Here is a 14,978-nt window from a genome sequence, read left to right as displayed (position 1 = left end):
AAAGAGTTCGGTTCTGTATACACACAACCCCCAGGGATCATCCCACCAATTTATTAAATGCTTCAGGAGGAACTGCCCCCCCACAGACCTTAAACATGTCTCTCTACATACAAGACACTCTTGTCCTTCCCTTCTGACAAAGGTGAGTCACTGCTAACACTAGCCTGAGCCAGAGTCCAGAGAAGAGAAAGGACAGAGAAAGGGAAGCGTTGCTGGCCCCTCGCACGCTCGGGCCATCAAATCGCCCCTCCATTGCCGACCCAAAGCCAGCTTTCCTAGTACATCTCCCACACAATCGATAACACCTTACCAATTATGAAGCATTTGGCACATGTTACTTCCACCTCTCTCACGTAGGACATCTCTTCAAAGCTACTTGATTACAAGTTAGCATGTCTGTTTTATTGATCGGTGTCTCCCAGCACCTCACACCTAATAGGTGCTCAGCAAATATCTGCTGATGCGCTGAACCACTGAAGCACTTGAAAACACCTGTGTCTATTAAAGAACTGATTGAGTAGCCCAAGACCTTCCCAGTCCCAGGCAAAAATGTTCTGTTCTATATCCATCATCGGGAGAGAAAGCAATAAAGATCTTGTCATATTGCTAGACAGCAGCTCTGAAGTCAACACCCAGACCAAAGGCAATGCCCTTCACACACCCCGTGACACACACACACACACACACACACACACACACACACACACACACACCCTGGGTTGTAGGAATGTGAAAGATTGAGTCTACATCCATTTCTAGAAAACCCCTGAGCCCTAACATATCATTCCGATTACTGTCTTGTTTCACTTTCTGTTTCTTTGGTCAAGGAAATCTCACTTGGCTGAAAGCCAGTAAGAGAGCTACAGGTAAGTGTGCATATGATTTCAACTTGAAATTTTTCTCCGTTACATCCTGGATTCGTGTTAATAAAACCTTAATCAGATCAGCTCAACTGATGGCATGCTCCACGGTGGTATCTCCAAGCCGAGTCTTGTTCTAGAAACAGAATTCAACAGCCAAAAGCATAATTTTAAAAATGAATCCCATTCTTGACTCACAGCTTCCAAAAGGCATTAAGTGAGATTTATTTATTCAGTGAGTCAACAATAATATTTACGGAGTTCTTACTTTGGAGCAGGCACTGGGATTGTGCCAGAAATACACAGAGAGAACGAACAGACAAAGGCTCTGCCTTCAGGCGGCCTCTATTCTGATTGAGGAAAGCAGGTGATGCCAAAGAAAAAGAAGAAAGCAGCTGATTTCAGGGAGTCAAACGTGATGTGAAGAAAATAAAAGAGGATGGTGCGGTAAGGGGGAATTCTTTACGACAGAAGGTCAGATTGATGAAAATCAGGCAGTCTTCAAGAACGGCATTCCAGGTAGGGGGACCAGCAAGTGCAAAGGCCCTGAGGCAGTTATTGAGACAGAAAGAAGACCCACATGTCTGGACCACAGCAAGTGAGGTGACGGGTAGTAGGAGATGATCGGAAAGGTGGGCAAGGCCTGGGTCTTAAAGAGCCTTGTGGACCTGGTGAAAAAGTTCAGCCCAAGCGCACTCTGGGAAGCTCCAGAGTATTAAGGAGTGGACTGAGGTAAACTGAGTTTTATTTTTAAAGATCTCATTCAGACTGCTATGGAAAGAAAAGATCATGGTGGGTGGGGAACAACTCTTCATTATGTGGATTTTACTTACAGGCTCTTGCTAAATTCTCCTGTCCATCCTACCCTAGGCCATTCTCGGAAAAGTCTGGATGGAATAAAGTAGGCGTGATGGGCTGCCAATCCTCTCTGGTGGTCATGAAGGAAGACATCAGGGGGAAATCTAACAGGATATTCATTTAAAATGTACCCAGTGAGAGATCACTGGTAGAGAGCTTAGAACCATGCGTAAGCATGACAGGCTCTCAGAAATATCTGTTGGATAAACAAGTCAGTGATTAAATATACTGTGTCCACTAGGCTCAATGCAAAGACAGAGATCAAAAAAGTCAGAGAGTTCCTCTGATGTCCAGCACAGTGTGGGGTTCACAGGAGGGGCTCGGCTCACAACACGTTAGAGAACGGAGCGGAATATAAGCAAAATGGCAGGCTTCCCCGAAGATCGCCCTGTGTTTTTCTCTTTGAACTGTGGTCAATATTTTATTATTTCTCAAGTCTTACTCTGGAATTTTGGAAACAGTTCGAAAACATATACACTCCCGAGATCTAAATGCTGTTTCTTCAGACCCATCACACTAAACCATTTTTTTTTTTTTGACATGTCAGTTCTCGTGATGAATCCATCCTCTCTCTTTTCAAGGGATGAAAAGAGAAGCCCGGTTTTCTACTTCTTGAATTCCCCTGACCGGTGTTCAGCAAAAACAGTTTCAAGACTTAACGTCTAATAAAAATGCGGCATTAAATCCAATCTCTCACTTGATTTTGTTGAACTTTTCAAGACAGGAAATCACTTGATCCGGGAACAGTGAGGGCTCAAGGCAAAACACCGATGTGGTGAAGTTTTCTGACAAACTCTCACACTGTCTGCAGTTTACCTTAAAACACAGTGGCCTGACTGTGTGACACAGCGTACGTCCATAGTAATCTAGGTGCAGTCAAGTAACGTCTAAGGCCCCTAAGTGGGAAACGCATATTGCCAGGGGCAGTTATTTGAAAGATGACGATCGAAGCCCACTCCCGTTGGCATTCTAACAGCACGTCCGCCATCTTTCTCTCCCATACCCACCAGAAGGTGGGAAATTTAGCACCATGAATATTAGAGATAGTTTCGTGTGGGAGGAAGTGAGGGAGGTTCGAGATGTGTGGTTTGGCTACACGTGTTTGCTTTTCCTCAACAAACTCTTAGACCAAGACCCGCATCTTTCTGAGTACACTCTGGCCCGGAGCACCACCTGGTCTGTGAGCAGACACATCCTGAGGATTCTGCTGCCTCCTCCAACTGGAAAACAGAATGCTGCCCCCAGAACTTTCTCATCTGCTGTGAGGAGAACGTCCATGCAGCATGCTATCAGACGGCCTAGAGAATAGACAAGTAGGACGTCGCCGGGCTCCAAGCACAAGCTACAACGAAGGTTTCTGTGGCAGCTTGCTGAAAAAAATGTGCGTGAGATGGGATTTGGTCTCAGGCTTGCTCTCGGCAGAACATGCTCAAGATAGATTATCTGAGAAGCATAATGGCCCTCAGCGCCCTTGACATGCTGAAGGCACAGATCTCTGCCCAAATAAGCCAGTGATGTTTGTTACGGGCTGAACTGTAACTCTCCAAAATTCATGTGCTGAAATCCTAACCCCCGGTACCACAAAATGTGACTATATCTGTAGACAGGGCCTTTAAAGAAGTGATTAAATTAAAATAAGGCCATCATGGTGGGAGCTAATCCAAACCGACTGGTGTCCTTGTAAGAAGAAATCTGGACATAAATTTGGATACTGGGGATGTGTGAAGGCCATGTGAAGACACAGCAACGGAGCAGCCATCTGCAAGGCAAGGACAGAGGCCTCAGAAGACACCATCCTGCCGACACTGATCTCGGGCTTCTAGCCTCCAGAACGGATAGAAAATGCATTTCTGCTATGGAAGCGGCCCAGTCCGTGGTATTTTGTTATGGTCGCCGACATACAACGGTGAACAACAAACAGGCTTAGCTGCGAGCAGTTAGGTATGGGGTAAAAACCTCACTCTCTATGATGCCCAGACCTGGACCTGCCTCCTCGGACAAAGCAAGCCTCTTTCTCCCCCTCCTTCCCTGAAACACTCTTCCTCTGTGCAAAGTCCCATTCACAGAAGTCTCAGGCCCCTGACAAGGTAGCTTAATTAAAAAAGTAAAAATTGTCTACGGCCATGTCACCCTGAGCAAGCCCGATCCCATCTGATCTCGGAAGCTAAGCAGAATCGGGCCTCATTAGTGCTTGGATGGGAGACCACCTAGGAAGACCAGGTGCTGTAGGCATAAAAAATAAAAAATAAGGGATTGTAAGCTGACAGGGTCCTTGGAATCTGTGAGGTCAACCCAGGGTTGCTTCGCATAAATGAATGAATGAATGAATGAATGAATGAATTGTCCACACAGAAAATTAAGTTGTCAGATGTGTGTCTTATTGAAAATTTTACCGGGTTTAAAACATGCCAAGAATACATAGAAGAAAACACGTATAATAAAATTATCTGTAACTCTACTTACCACCCAGGTCGACTTACCTTTGACTTTTTTTTTTCTTTTTTACAAAAATGGGTACAAACTGTTGCATGTGCATTTTAACAGGATTCTAAACCTAAAGGAACCAGCAATCTACGTTCGACTGGTAACCTTGGAAGACATTTCCTTCTCCAAGTCCAATTTCCTCAGCCATAACATAAGAATAATAAGAACAATTCCAAAGCAGTCTGCATTAAACTAGTTATTATTTCTTCTAAAGTGGCCAGCGTAGCATGTACCATGCACCTAGGAAGAGGCACCACTGCGAAGAGTCTAGTAACAATTGAGAACAACGGGGTCATTTCAAGCAAAGATTTTTGACAGTCGCGAGGAGAGAAGACCGGTTTTAGGCAGGCAGAACCTAAAGTCCCCGACGGCTGTGTTCTTCATTTATACGGGGTCCTCTCCATGTACCGATGGATTCGCCAAAAGCAAAGTGAGATTTTAAAATATCTCCCACCAGAAATGTAGTCTGCTTTTGCTTATTCTTCACCCTATCCAGGTATTCCTCTTTATAAAAACCTAGTTCTATGGAATTGCTAAATTGGATGGACTCTTATTTATCTGCATAACAAAAGTAGAAAGCTAGCAAGCTGCCCACCCAACCCTGACTTTAAACACTGTCCCCCATTGGAAATCTGTTTCAGCTATAGCAGGAGTGGGGTCGAAGCCCCGAGCTGGGGTCTCCCTAGTCTGGAGAAGGTCTTTTCCCTCTGGTTTGCTTAAAATCTCTTTCCAGCTATGAGAGTCCAGGAACCCGTGATTCAGTTTCTCCCACAGAGCGGCCCTGGCAATCAGGCCTCCTGCGTGAGGTCATGAAATACGCGTGATGGTGAAGCCTGACCGGAAAGTTCCAGAACACACCCTCTGGATCGTCTCACCATCCAGGGGAAGGAACCAGAACACGAAGCTCACGAACTTGGCCTGGCCCTGTCAAACTCTCACACGGGCACGGGCTGTGAGGCCCAAGATCAAGCTCTGGCTAATTAACCCCACAGTCCAGTCACGCTGCGCCGCCAACAGGCAAAAAGCCAGACCCCCAAAAAGCTGAAGTCATCATTTCCAAGAGCGAGGCGCACCGCGGTCCACCCTCAAGGCTCCTGTCTGAACGGCTGCAAGCCAGAGTGGTCCTCCCATCTAATATTCATTTCCATGTTATTAAAATAAAATTCACACCGACTTGGAAACGCTTTTCTCCCATGGCTGTGAAGCGAGGCAAGAAGGCTGCCTGTGATACATCTGCTCAAGAATACAGACTTAATGATCACATTTTCCCTAAAGAGAAAAATCTAAAGGTCAAGCAGGAATGACTAGCAGCATCATGGGCTGGAAGGAACCAACACAGGGCAACTCACAGCGCAGGGAACACTGAAGCCCAAGCAGAGAAAGCTGCGAGGGGAACGGGGGACATGGACGGACACACACACACACACGCACACACACACACACACACACAGAGCCACGTGACGCCTTACGCTCTAGCGTCAAACCAAGAAGGGCTGTGCAAAGACTGGATTCACCTTAGATCACCCTGCCACCTAAAAATGGCGTGTCAGTAATTACGACCTGAGGTGCCCCCAAGGGAGAAGGAAGGTGGGCCTGCAGGAAGTCTGCGGTCAGATCTTTTCGTTTCTCCACTGTTTCCATTTTCAGCTCAAGCGCCCCCGATAAGCCCCACTGATCGCAAAGGCGCTGTGGTTACCGAACATTAAAGATGCTCTGGATCCGAATTCGAGGCTCCCCACAACCCAACGCCGGAGTCTGGATGGAAACAGGAAGGGGTGCCCAAGCCGGTCTTCTTTCTGCAGAGAAGGTCTACACTGCATCGTGTTACTGCTGTTACAAGTGCAGAGAACCCTGAAGTCAGGGCCGCTGTTAGGTGTGCAGGGGCCACTTTCTGGTGTGAGGTGAAGGCCAGGAATGGCAGAGTTCCCAATGGCTCTGGACCCTTCTTGTGACCTGCCATCCCGGGCCTCCCTGCTGTGGCCTCAGTCCTCTTGCTGCGGCTGCTGCTACAAACCCAGGTCATGTGCTGCTGCCCTTCCGACCCACCCCACACATGCCGTTCTAAGAACAAATATGAACGTTCCTTTAGATACTCCCTTTTATTCCCCTGGAATCGTTTGCTGTTATAGACATCAATTTCAGATTTTTCAGAGCCACCTAACCTTCCAAAATGAGATCTGGGAATCCCCTGAATTAGAATCACCTGAGGAATCTTTTTTGTTAACTGGATTCCTAAGTCCCACCTCAAACCTGCTGAATCCCACCCAAAATCTGCATTTGGAGCAAGCTGTCTAGGTGAGTCATAAGCACATGAATTTTTGAGATCCCCTACCCTAGTACAGCAATTTGCAAGAAAATATCCAAAGGCAGCTTTAAAAAAAACACATATTTCTAGACCACCAGCCTACAAAAGTACCTTCCCTTAACCCTGACAGAAAAGGTCTGGGGTGGGGCCTGAAATTTTAAGTCCCCAGAGAGCACCCGTGGTCCGTGAGCTCCTGATATCCAGGCCATGTTGCCAAAGAAAGTGGCCCCACTTAACTCCCCATCCTTTTTCTAACTGCCACTCGTCCACATCTTAGCGCCAAGGTGGCTTCCTGAGGAGAGGAAGCCTTCTGTGACCACCACCGCTACACCCCACCCCTCCACCCCGCCAACACCAGATTCCCTGGCCACAGCCTCTCCTGACACCTGTCCTTCTCTTCTGTATAACTCACCACAATTTTTATCAAATATGTATCTGCTTGATTACTTAAAGTCTGATCCTCCACTAGACTGATAATAATCACAGACACATATCATGGACAACCTATAATGTCCCTGGACTGGGACCTCCACTGAGCCTCACCTGGGCACAGGGTAAAGCTCAGAAGACAGACCCACTGATTCCAGGTGGAAGCAAGTCCCACGGATCAAAGCAAGAAGTGTATTCTTCCTGACCGTATTTGTTTTCCAGGGCTGCTACAACGAAGTACCACAAACGCTGTGGCTTAACAACAGAAATTTATTCCCTCCTAATTCTGGAGGCTAGAAATCTGAAATCAAGGAATTGGCAGGGCCATGCTCCCTCCAAGGCTTCTAGGGGAGGGTCCTCCCTTACTTCGTCCAGCTTCCGATGGCCCTTGGCATCCCTTAGCGTGTGGAGGCATCGCTGAAATCTTTGCCTGCATCATTACATGGTCTTCCTGTGCATGTCTCTACGTCTCTTCTCTTCTAAGGACACTGGTGACCTTGGATTAAGAGCCCACTCCACTCTACTATGACCTCATCTTAACTACTTACACCTCGCTGACTCTATTTGCAAATAAGGTCACAGTCTGAGGTTCTAGGGACGATGTGAATTTTGAAGGGATACTATCCACTCAGTTCACTGACCAAGCAGAGGTTTGTGAAATAAACTTACATTCAACAAGGGCTCGGAGCACCTAGCAACTGAAGTGCAGAACCATAACGCAGAGGAACTACTGGTTAACCCCCAATACTGAGCCAGTTTCTCCCCACACTGCACCCCCTCCCTCCCTCCCTCCTTCCCCACGCCCTCCCCCTCCCTTTAGAGCTAAAACCTGAGCACCACTCAAAACAAAGATGGCTTGCTCAGCCTCCCTTGCAGGTAGAAATAGCGATGACTCGAATGAGATGTGAGCAAAAGTAATGGCTGCCAGGCAGAGGCCCTCTGCTGCACCTCTCCCCGCTTCCCACTGGCAGGACGCGGACGTGGAGGTGAGCCATCTTCAACGACACAGGTGGAGCAACAGGGAAGGCGTGCGGGCCGCCGGCCGCGCGGAAGCACTGCGCCAGCCCGAAACTGCTTACCCGGGAAAACTACGTACTCTTTTGAGGCTGTAGTGATACATCTGCCGTCCAACCACAGGAGGTAAATGGAATCAAAAAGTTCATGTCCCCATTTTCAGTCCAAATAGGTTTTCCAAGCAGCCAAAAAAGAAAAAAAGAAAATCCAAAGAATACTACCTATTGCAAGACTGCAAGCTGTCTTTTTAATTCAATTATAGACTTTTCCCTCTTCCCTCTCTTGCTTTGTTATTAATCAGAAACACACACACACACACACACACACACACACACACACACACACACAACGAATATCCTTTAACAGCCTATGGTGACCCTGGGCCAAAAGCGGTCGTGATGCCCCATGGAAACCACATCTCCAGTGCCACATGTATCTGGGTACACGTGTCCCCAAGTGCATCTCTGGAGTGAACATACCCAGATGCTGTCTTATCTTTCAAGGTTTCAACAGCCAATTCTAAGGATCTTATTTCGGTCACAAGATAAGTCTTAGAAGCTCTTACCTGAGCTCGTCAATCAAGGCATTGTAAACTTATAGGATTCCACACATTGGCTAGAATTCTTGCAGGCTGAGTTATTAGACTGATTGATATTTAGTTGCCATTTTGCTTTTGCTAAATGGCTCCTCCAACAGTCTGAACCCAAGTCCATTATCACTGGTACAGCTCAGCTTAAAATATGGGTGATTTCTGTCCAGCATCCTATGCCCCATGTTGGCTAACAGCACCCCTAGTTTGCTTTGGGAACCATCCTCCTCTACTCTCAGCACAACCATACCAGTGAGATTCATTCATTCATTCATTCATTCACCCCCGTATTTATGGAACACACACTGTTTTAGGAGCTGGGGACATGGCGATAAACAAAATATAAAAATACTTGCCCTCATGGAGTTTAGATAGCAAAACTTTTGTGCAAACTGCTGGGGAAAAAAAAGAAGTACTTTTCTTTTCATTGAGATTGCTGAGAGGGTAGGATGGAGGCTGAAACTGTTGGCAACCATCCTGCAGCCACAAAGAGAGATAAAGCATTAGAGACCGGATCCTAGAGTCCTTGGACCCCAACATACTGACTTTGTCAGTTCCCTGCACCAAAGAATAGTCCCCTTTCTGCTTAAACTAAAGTGAATGGGGTTCTAGGGAGGGAGAGCTTGCATCTAAAAGATTCCTGACCAATACCTTAAGACTCCCTCAGAAAGGTATTTGAGGCAAGTTTGGAAATGCCAAGTAAAGACAGGTACCGTTTCTGAAAATGGCCCATCCTTGAACATTCCTCAGCCCCAGGCATTGTTTTAATGGCTCTTTCCATGGTGTCATCCCCAGTTTAAAAAAGAAAAAAAAAAAAAATGCCCTCCTCTGCTAAGGAAGAACCCGTTCACAGCCTCTCCCACTGTGCATTAAGACCTGAACCCCATCACAGCCCCCAAATGACCACACACTAGATGGTTCCAGCCACCTCCTGCAGCTCTCGAAAATCCATGCGACTGGTGAGGGCTACAGGTGACATCCCCTTTGTCTCCCGAAGGGCTATGTCACCGTGGTTTTTCTCCAGGTGGCTGCTGAGTCCCAGGGCTTCAGATTACAGTTTTCAGTCCCAGGCCCCATGCTCCAGGGCACTCTGTGTACTTACTGTTAGAAGTGTCTGAACTAGACACACAGATAACCGGAGTTAGTTGACCACATCCTACTTAACAGGAAACCTAATAGCCAGCTATTTTAGACCCATTCTCACTTCCCCTCATCTGCTTGGACCGCAGGGCTGAGTTGATGGGGACTCTGGGTTTGCATAAAAGAAAATATGGGGGGAGGAGCAATAAGGGCCCCAACATTCTTAGGGGAGATTATCAAGTGGGAGAAAGGCACTCGGCACGGCATTTGTATAGCAAATGTTGCATTTTTCCTTAGCGTGTATTCTGGGGTGATCTGGTGTGGGCTGGTGGAAGCTGTGGGGGTCAAAAGTTTCCCCAAAGCCACTCCCTGGGTCCTGCCACTGGTGTGGTTTACATCGGTTCGTTCCAATGTCAAGAACAAGAGATTTTCCATTATTGTTTCAAAGAAATAATATAAAAGTCAGAGATTTATGTGTAAAAATATTTATCATGGCATTTAAAAAAAAAAAAAATGAAGAGAAAGTCTTGTTGTAAAACGTTCGAGAAAAGAATCATGAAATACATCCAGGCCTCCCCTCTGGAGGCGCAAGCAACACTGGTATCACACGGGAAGCCTCCATCTGCTGTGTGTGTGTGTGTGTGTGTGTGTGTATAACTATCAGCCGCATCTTTCACTTTTGCAAAAGGGAAAAGACAGTCATGGTTGGATTTGGTTTTGTTTCTCTCAGCTCCCCACCCCCACTTCCTGTTCAGGGGAACCTGTTCCCCAAATCTGAGAACTTCATCAGGAGAGTTTCCCAGGCAGGTTCCATTCCCAGGACATCACCGTTCTGGTACAAAGTGTGTAAAGAATCGCTCCACGGCGTCACACCACCTTGGTCTTTGTCACTCAACAAACTCCCTCGCATCTCAATGCTTTCCCCTCGCTGACCGAGGACCGCTGGGCACACAAGGCCTCCTGGAGCCACGATCATGTCTCACCAACTGTAGAGCCACTGTCTACTTTCCTTCCAGCTCAGGGATCGTCCCACTATACATTTTTCATCTCGATCACAGAAAGGAGGTTTTCGCACAGACACTGGTCCCGTGATTTGCACACACCGAAATAAATTCTTAGCAGAGCGTTTGAAGTCCGACGGTCCTGGGAATCAATCCCAGCTCTACCCTTACTGGCTGTGTGTTTTAGTCTGTTTTGGCTGCTGTAACAACATACTACAAACTGGGACCTTAAAAAACAATAGGAAGTGACTTCTCACAGTTCTGGAGGCTGGAAGTTCAAGGTCAGGGTATCCCCAAGGTCGGGTGAGGGCCCTCTCCCCGGTTCATGGATGGCTGTTTTCTCATCCCACTCATAAGCGCTCAATGCTCGTGACCTATGCGCCTCCCGAGTGCCTACTTCCTCTTCACACATTGGGGGTTAGGATTTCAACACACGATTTGATTGGGGGAAGAACACGAGCATTTAGACCACAGCTCTGTGTTATTTTAAGTTCATTATAAAACTTCTGAGTCCCACCTAAAAATGAGGATGAGAAGAATGCCTCCCATACCAGGCAGTTGATTTAACACAGGGAAAGGGCACCCAGGAAGTAAACAATCAAGCCCTATCTTTTAATTGAACTTCCACCCTGAGGATGAGGCTTCTTGGACATGAACTGAGACTGTGGAGGTGTGTTCACACACAAGCAGTTGTCTACTGATGCGTTTTCCTCCACTGAAAGTCCATTGATAAGGTACTTTGGGACAATGACAGAGGTTCCATTCTTTTCCCAATGAAACTGCCCTTTACCTTCCTCGGTTCATTCAGTCATACATACGAGCATGAATTCAACAAATATTTATTTTATTGCAAATCTATGATAGGGCAGGCACTGGGGACACAGCCTGTGTTTTCCAAGAAGCCTATAATCCAGTATGGACCAAAAACCAAACAAGAGCATCCATGCTGAGACTGAGGTAGGCTTTTAGAAATCTAGACAACAGCTAGATACATCTAACTGGCTCATAAATCAAACATTTTGATATGCTGCTGGTTGGAGCAGAAATGGATACAACCTTCCAGAAAACAACTTGGCCACATCTATCAAAAGCCTTCAACAGTTTACAACCTGTATATTCCCCTTCCGAAAATTTATTTCAGAGGAACGTTAAGTAGCTCACACAAAGATTTGTGTAATCTTTTAAAAGGAAAAATCTTTTTCAAAATCGTTCAACAAGAATATGACTAAATTACAACCATATGATGACATACCCATATGACAGAAAATTATGACAGCTACATGATGAAAGATGGTGCTGTTTTCAAAGTAGGTGACTTGAGAAAATACCCATGATCCAGTACGAAGTGGCAAAAGCAGGGTACTCTAACATATGCACGATGACTTCATGTTTATAAACATACATATGCATGAGAAAACTGAGTAGTGACTAGAGGTCAACAGAGATCCTTCCTCAGCGGCAGGAGTCAAGGGTAACTCTTTTAGAAGTGCGTCTGGACCTTTTTTTCAAAAATCTCTATAACACACCTGGATTAAGTTTGTAATCAGAAATATAAATAAATACACACACAAACATACATACACACACACACACACACACACACACACACACACACACACACACACAAACATTGCTGGGGCAGGGACGAAGGTGAAGGAGCCAGCGGTGTGGCCAGTCAGCTCCATTGAGATGGGGATCGTTATCTGTTGTGTCCACTGCTCTTTCCCTAGCACTTGGAATGAGCCTGGCACATGCAGGAGGCTTATTGCCTCACTGAATGAATGACAGGAGTCCAGCTCAAATGTTCATCTGCGAAGTTCCTTGACCTCCCCTAAACTAATTTGGCCTTTTTTTTTTTTTCAAGCTGCCCGTAGCCGTGATTACAAAGCATCGAAGCTCACAATTATGGGTCTGTCACCACTTACTAAATTGCAAGTTATTTGAATGCAGGAAGTCTCATTTAGATTTGTCTCTGTAGTCACATAAATGTTTGAGCAATCAATGTGTCAGTGATAGATGGGAGGGTGGATAGAAGTCAGTCTATTCATACTGTATTAACGGGAATCATTCACTTTGTGATTTACCTTTAACTGTACATGTGTATCAATTTTGAGAATTGTTCACAGAACAAGATTTGAGTTGGGAGAAATAGTCTTAGAAATAATAAGCAGTAAACTGCAAAGTTGTTGGTGGTTTTAGCCTGGAAACGCTTTCATCTAACAAAATTTTACTCAAAACACCGAAATATAAGACTGGCAAGGAGCCACTCTCATAAGGGTGAGGTTACTGGAACTCACCTTGACCTGAAGGTGTCTGCTCTGGACCCCTGCGGCTGGAAGGGGTAATGTCTACATTTGTCAGTAATACATGAGACAGTCCCCAGAAGGAAGCTGACCCCCACCAATGCCCTTCCTACTTAACTGCACTTCCCCTTTCTGTGAGGGTCTCTGAGTTTTATAGCGAATCAAATACCCATGATGCCGGCAAAGGCTTGGGCACCGAGAACTCAGTGCTTTTAGTCCATTGCTCATTTCTTTCCCGTGAAAATAAAGGAGGAATGAATGCTGCTGTGACTTTCCAATGACGACATCCTTCGCTTGGCTAGAATCTCATTTCCAGGGAGGCACTTACTATCAGATCTGTATTTATTTTTAAAATCTCAATTTGTTTTTACAGCCACAGGAAATAAAGTCTGTATAAGCCTCAAAAGAATTCTATCTTGAGTCCAGTAGGAAAGAGCCCTGAGCCACTCCCCTCCAGAATTAAAGGGATTATCCTAAAATGAGCAGGGCCACCATTACTAGTTAATATTTTTAAGCCCGTAATTATCTTTCATATGCCGGCTCACACTCTCTCGACAAAAGCTGTTTTATCACAAGTGACTAAAAGATTGCCTGTTCAGTTTCTGATTTCAAACCTACACTTCCATTTTTGAACAGTAAAATTATACAGAAAGCACTACGTGCTATAAACCCCTGACTCTTAAAGGATTCACTATCTAATTCTTCCATTTTCAAAATAATCTCCATTCTAATAGTAAGCGCTGCCTTCATTAGACCTTCCAACCCCTAACCCCTAAATCCTTACAAGTTTGTAAGTGTGAATCCTGAAGCCCCTGTAGCTTGTATGGCCACGTGCTTCCTTTAAAAATGCTGCACCTTTACAATGACGATATATTACTTTTTGTTTTTAATTAAGCCTTTGGGAGAGTTCTCCCTGTGTGTTGTTATTTTAATGGGGAAAAGGGAGAATAAAGGTGGTTAGATACCCCTGTGAAGAAACTGGCTCTAGCATATTTATCAACAAGTGTCAAGTGCCACGGGCTAGCAGAGGAAATGAAGGGGGCCCTCAGTTTTGTACCGAGCACATGCTCCCCACTCATAAGTGATCTGAAAGCCAGAGGTGTCTTTTTATGGTGTCAAGAGCTCTTTAATTCACCCATCTTCTCTCCCACAACCAAGAGTGAGGACCTCAAAGGAGGCGGCCTTTGATATGAAGATCACACAGGGCAGCATTTTTCAGGGGGACAATGAGTTCCACACACAGTGCACAAAGTGAATCTCCTCCCGCCCATAGCCTGACCCTTGGGTCCTGGTTCACAGAAAGAAGCCGGCTAACTTTGGTCCAATCTACACTGCTCAACTCCAGGACAGTCTCCAGCTGCAACCTGACCCCAGGCAGACCCATGAGCTCACAGAGGAGCGAGAAATTCTCCTCCCTGTAACTATTTACACTTTCCCCTTCTCCTGCCACTGCTTCCAGGGCCCTCAGAGGGTGAGGCCAGGGCATCATTAGCAACTGAGAGACTGAAGCTTAACCTCCTAGGCCTATAATTTTGGCACGATCAGTGCAAACAGCAAGAGTTGGAAATCCCACCACAAAGTGCTTTTAAGCTCTTTCTTATGCTGCGCTTTAAACTTTCATGAAAAATCTTCTTACCTTCCATTAAATTATAATAATAGATGCTATTTCAAAATGGTCCCGAATTCATTTTGAGAGAGTTGAAAACTTCTGCTTTTTTAATGAAACAAGAAAGTTTAATTAAACTGAGCTTAAATTTCATCACCTGAAAAACAGCAGACCCTAAACTTTCTACAGCTCCCTAGTCCTGAGACTCAAATTCAAACTTCAGTGCATTCAGAGCCTTCCAGGTCCACGGCTGACCCACCCCTCACCCTGGAGCCTCCTAAGTTCCCAGACATCACCCCTCTGCCCACCTAACCCCTGCTCCGGCAGGCACCCTCACCTGGAATGCCTGTCCTCCCACTTCTCCTACCTTCCCTAGCAGATCTCCACTCAGGGCCCAGTGCAAACATCACTTCTCCCATGAAGTCTTCCTCAGCCCCTCCCTCAAAATC

At 45.9% G+C, this 14,978-nt stretch overlaps 1 protein-coding gene and 1 pseudogene across 2 annotated transcripts in view; one reads left to right on the top strand and one right to left on the bottom strand.

Annotated features, from left to right (window-relative positions):
- CHST11 (carbohydrate sulfotransferase 11) overlaps nt 1-14,978 on the bottom strand; it is a 237,034-nt gene that overhangs the window by 207,150 nt on the left and 14,906 nt on the right. The gene's annotated exons all lie outside the window — the stretch shown is intronic.
- LOC118614798 lies at nt 3,832-3,950 on the top strand (annotated as a pseudogene).

This window comes from Rousettus aegyptiacus, unplaced genomic scaffold, assembly GCF_014176215.1.
Source record: "Rousettus aegyptiacus isolate mRouAeg1 unplaced genomic scaffold, mRouAeg1.p scaffold_m13_p_2, whole genome shotgun sequence".
Lineage (NCBI taxonomy): Eukaryota > Metazoa > Chordata > Mammalia > Chiroptera > Pteropodidae > Rousettus > Rousettus aegyptiacus.
This window is presented reverse-complemented; position numbering and strand designations above follow the sequence as displayed.